At 32.3% G+C, this 5,579-nt stretch overlaps 1 long non-coding RNA gene across 2 annotated transcripts; it reads left to right on the top strand.

The window, feature by feature from the left end:
* Positions 1-2,503: 2,503 nt before the first annotated feature.
* Positions 2,504-4,230, top strand: LOC127127524 (uncharacterized). Of its 2 annotated transcripts, none has more exons than XR_007805365.1 (3): positions 2,504-3,184; positions 3,417-3,492; positions 3,750-4,230. It is a non-coding gene; the product is annotated as an uncharacterized LOC127127524 (long non-coding RNA). The 2 variants fall into 2 exon arrangements; XR_007805366.1 differs by having other exon boundaries at positions 3,366-3,492.
* The last annotated feature ends 1,349 nt before the right edge of the window (positions 4,231-5,579 follow it).

The following is a 5,579-nucleotide window of genomic DNA, read 5'->3' as shown; positions in this document are numbered from 1 at the left end:
TGTAAGTCCAAATCGAGTGTCGTTTGAAGCGTTGGATATCTGAAACAGAGGGCTATAACTTTGTTTCAGGAATAAAATGATTTTGGATATTATTTCATGGACGTTTTTGGGGTTGAAGAAGATGAAAATTATGTTGGAAAATTTAGAAAACAACAACTTTTTAGTAATACCGATCAGATGAGAAGGATGTCGTGTAAACATCTCAGGTATGATTCAGATAAGTAGGATGTCGTGTAAACATACTTATTACAAATGTGTGTATTGAAATTTACTGTTGAAACCCGTATTACGGAGCAGGTCATGTGTGTTATGAATGTGTGACACCCTACGTGATTTTATTTTATATTTAACTTATGCGATAAATTATGTGTGGAGTTTAGGGTGTTACACACGTCGCTTTGTACACATTGATCTCACAAATTGTGGCTCTAGGGCTTGAGAATGTTCCTAGAGTCATGGACCTTACATGAGAATATTGCCCCTAATAGCAAATTATACTTTCTAGATACAATATCCTCAAAATAATCTACTCTAGGTGGGGTTTTAATGTCAAACCAACAAGAGAAGTACGTCAAGCAGGCCAACACTACACAAACATCGACTCTAAGGTTCTAGACACAGTTCCTAGAATCATGGATCCTTCTCAGAAATATTCCTCCTAGTAGAAAATTACTTACTATATGACAATACCCCCAAGAAGATCTATTCTGAGTGAGACTTGCATGCCAACACAACGAGACAAGTACGTCAAGCAGGCCAACATTACACAACCATCAATTCTAATAGCCATGGTTTTAAGGATTCTAACAAGGTTCATAGTGTCACAAACCCTACTTGAGAATATTTCCCTCAATATCAAATTACTTTCTAGATAACAATACCCTGAAGAGGATATTCTCTATGTGAGGTTTTCATGCCAACCATTACTACACAATATACATTTTGTAACACTAACTACAACGGTCTTACAGTTAACTGTGGTATTACCTCATTTTTGGACACGTTTCGTTTTTTTTTATATTTACGAAAAGACAATTCATTACGGTAAAAACAATAAACCGTGATTATACATTCATGGAGTGACAAGGTTCGAATCCCAGCTCTAACACTTCTCTATTTTTTCATCACAATGAGTGTTATCCTTAATATATATATATATATATATATATATATATATATATATATATATATATATATATATATATATATATATATATATATATATATATATATATATATATATATATATATATATATATATATATATATATATATATATATATATATATATATATATATATATATATATATATATATATATATTAAAACACCTATCACCATGATTGGTAATGTCAACTATTGTGAAAGACATTACATTTCATCACAGTTTTTGAATATGACCATGGTGAAATTGTTTACCCTATATAAGCGAATTAATTTTCGCTTCTTGACAGTATCATCGTATATCTCACATCAAAATCCTAGCATACATTTTCTCTTTTCTTCTTCGTCATTAGATTTCCTATTCTATAGTATAACCTCATTCTTGTTCTTCATACATAAAAATGTTCTTCTTCTTCCTTATTCTCTTATTTTTTTGTATGTTGTTTTATGTTTCACATGATTTTCTTCTTGTCGGAGAGTTTATGGGTTTTTTTCACATGATTTTGATATTATTTACTTCGGTTTACATGTTTTGTTGTTGGTTTGGATATGCTTTAGGTGTAGGTTTTGAAAAAGGGTTTCTCTTCTCTACGACCACTTTGACACCATTTAGACTTATCATACTCTCAGATTTTAAATCATTCTCTCAACATGAATCAAGATAAAACTAATGGGATCAAACTTGTCTAGGGATCACACTACTATTGTTGAACCTTCTGGTGGAACTGGCTATAGGAATATTCTTATCAATAATGTTAACCTTGAAAAGATAAAGAAGGTTGAGGATATCGGGAAAGACCTAATGAATCTGGATGCAACTTACTATGAATCAAATGAAGACATTGATAGCTGCACGAACTCATCTAGGCATGGAGATTGAAGACTACCCTTCATGTATCCAATAGATTATTATGTATTATTATCGGTAAAAATTTAGCTCGATAGATCATTGTATCACTGAGTTGGCATGCCTTAATTTAGTAAGTGTTTGAGTCAATGTATCAATTCTGCATGCCAGTTATTTGTGTTATTGTGTGAGTCAAAATAATACAATAATTATGGAATGCAATTGTTTGAGAGGAAAAATAATTAAAGGTAACCGTGTTTAGTTAACTAGATGGTATGATGTATATGTTAATCATGAATTAATCATTGTCTTTGATGTAATACAATTTTTGATATGATACGATTCACAAATACGTGTTGTTGTTTTTGATCTGATACGATTCACAAAAAATACAGGTTAAAAAATGAGAAAATATATAAAAATATAAATCTATAATATAAGAAAATATCATGTTCTGGAAATCTCATATATGCTTTTCCGTCTAATTTTGACAATCCTCATAATGGGGGCAATTTAAGTCCTAAATTTGCTTTTTCCAATGAAACTAGCTATGCCAATCAGATTGGTTTGTATTTGTTCTACTTTCTTTCACTTGTACAATGTCATCAACCGATTTTCTATACAATTTGGTTCTAATCGAATACTACTTTTTCAACTTCTGTACTTTTATACTTCTGTACTTTTCTTCCTCTCTCTCTCTTCCACTATTATTCATATTTTTCCTTCACTCTCACACTTTTTAATTTCTCAGATCCCACATTCTTCTTCTTCTTCTTTTCTTCTAACCTTTTTTTCTTTTAACACAAAAGTAAACATGATTTTCTATGTAAATCATTTCTCTTACATGATCCTCTCTTTTGTTTTTTTACAAAAGAAACCGTTTTTATTCTTTTTATTTATGTAAATCATCTCCCTTACAAACAAAAATCACAATCATAGATCAAACTGAAATCAAGAAGGAGAAAAGTGGCACCAATCGGAATAATGGAGACAGCAGTAGCTAAGGCGTTTTCGACGGATTTACAACAATGTGTGGTGTCGCTGTGGTAGATCTATGGTGGCCGCAACGCGTTTCCGACGACGAGTGTGGTGTTGGTCGGATTCAAAATGGTTGTTGTGTTTTACCAACGATTCGGCCATAGCCATGCTCTGACTGAAATGGTGGTGATGCAGGTACAATGTACCCTCGAACCCACGATTCAATAAGTTTAACGATTTATTGTAAACTTGTTTTCATAAACTGATTTATATATTCGTTGTTGCAAACCACAACTTGTTTTCATTAACAAAAAATGTTGTATTACTTCATGATTAATAGTTTGTTAGATTCAACATTTTCTTAATTCATTTTCAGATAGTTTTTTTTGGAGGTTACTGTTTATCTTCAACTTTATATGTGAATCAGATTTACCCTATCCGTCGTAAGAACTAAGAATCAGAGAAGCATCATAAAATCATCATGTTTCCTGAATATGAAGAAGGTTTGTTCTTAAAGTTATTAAACTCATAGTTAATGTTTGTTCACTATAATCTTACGTTCAATATTTGTTCATTATATTCTTATCCCGTGAAACACTTTCATCTCTATCTTAATTTCATGATTTGTTCACTATGTTTTTTTACCCTTTTCAACTGTGAAATTTTTTCTCTCTGCTTCACCATCTTCATCATCACATAATACCCTTCCATTAATTTTTGTGTGCATACTCACTCTATTTTCCCTCTTCCAATGTTTCAGTTCTTCCTCATTCAACATGATTCTATGATTATCAAGGTATCTTCTTCCCCATTTTATTTTTCAGGATATTTCTTTTTCGATGTGTTTAATAATTTTTATGCATTCCAATATGTTATTATTTCGATGTGTTGAATATTTTGGATGTCTTAAATATTCAATGTATGACTGTGTTACTGAAAGAGCATTCAAGAATACAAAGGTTCCCGTGAAACTGACGGTATCGTTGAATACTTGAAGAAACAAAATGGGCTTGCATCAACCGAAATTAAATCTGCTGATGAAGTCGGTGCATTTATTGGTGAAAATAAAATTATTATTGTAATTATCCTACATTTGTGCGTTTGGTTTATTTTTATTTAGTCACACACACTCATGATGCAACATTTTGTCAACTTCACTTTCGAGGGTACCGAAGCTTTTAAATCAAAATAAAGTGAAAATTCTGAAATTGTCAATGCAACATCGCAGCTTATCAGCAAAATTGTATGGCTTTCAACAACTTTTATTATATTGCTTTAGACCTATCATTTACAGTTTGGATTCTTCACTTCCTAAATTACATTTCAACTTTCCTTTACTGCATATATTCTAAAGAGGCAGATTTAAGCTTGCAAGATAAAGCAACATGGCCGCATAGAAGCAACATTTCCTACAAAAGTGATTTTTCCATTAATTGTCGTAATAGATTTCACATGAACCTATTATTTGTTTTCCTCATAATGATTTTTTCAGTCAATCTGCACATAAATCTATACAATATATTTCAAACCACTTTGTCGAGTTTGTTTTGGAAATGATTCAAAATGCAAATTTTTGGTTGAAATATAATAAACTCTTTGGCCAATTTTTACTGGATTTTATCTGGGTTTTTGGTTCAAATATTGTTTCTCACATTATAATATGGTGTTTAAGCAGCAATGTGTTATGTGAATTATTGCTGCTGGACTTTACTTATAGCTTTCACCTTGTATTCTTAAAGCTTTCATTTCAGGAGAGGTTGGGTTAATAGGTTTACGAATGTTGGTGATACAAAACTGAAAGTTGCGGAGAATATGACACTGCGAGTGAGTTATGAATTTCAAAATGCTCTTATGAGTAAACATTTTATTTTTATAGATTCATTGTATCCTTTTTTTTACTCAAATTTGACATATCTAATTAGTCAACTTAGTCAAAGTTCTATACCTGAAACAAACCTTCCATTTGTGGTTCATATTTTGACTATGCCTCTATCTTCAATGCATTCAAATTTTCAGCTGTAAACTGGATGCAGGAAATCTTATTGTATTGCAATTCTGTTTTCTGCTTCAACTAAAGACATAAATCTTGGAAGTCAAGAAGTTGTTGTAGGAGGTAGATTGTCCTTTTCCCATAGGAACGACAAGAGTATTGTTGTAATTTATTAAATACAAGTGTGTTTCAAAATGACAAATGGTGGAAGTGAGTTAATGCTAATAAATGCATGAGATAAAGTCCCACATTGGAAGATTTACTCACTTTGTAAGTCCTTATAAAGAGTTAATATCATTAACTCAACAAAAGGACAAAAGAGGATAAAGTGCCACATGAACACATATGGTGGTCCCAAGCATTATGCCACTTGTCCCAACCTTTCAACCACTTGCCGGTGTTGCCGTAGGGCGCTAGTGGCGTCTTGTAGACGACATTAATGAGGCGGCGCCGCTCGGGCGGCTGGCCGGCCTTCGGCCGGACTATTATCGTTTTTTCCTTTTGGTCAGTGCCTACGATTTGAATTTTGAATTCGGAGATTGTAACTCTTCATGAGATGTTGCAAAGGCGAAACCATGCAACTGTTGGTGAAACATGCTG

Source organism: Lathyrus oleraceus, chromosome 3 (assembly GCF_024323335.1).
Source record: "Lathyrus oleraceus cultivar Zhongwan6 chromosome 3, CAAS_Psat_ZW6_1.0, whole genome shotgun sequence".
In the NCBI taxonomy this organism is placed as follows: domain Eukaryota; kingdom Viridiplantae; phylum Streptophyta; class Magnoliopsida; order Fabales; family Fabaceae; genus Lathyrus; species Lathyrus oleraceus.
The sequence above is the reverse complement of the archived record's forward strand: the minus strand, read 5'-3'. Positions and strand labels throughout refer to the sequence as shown.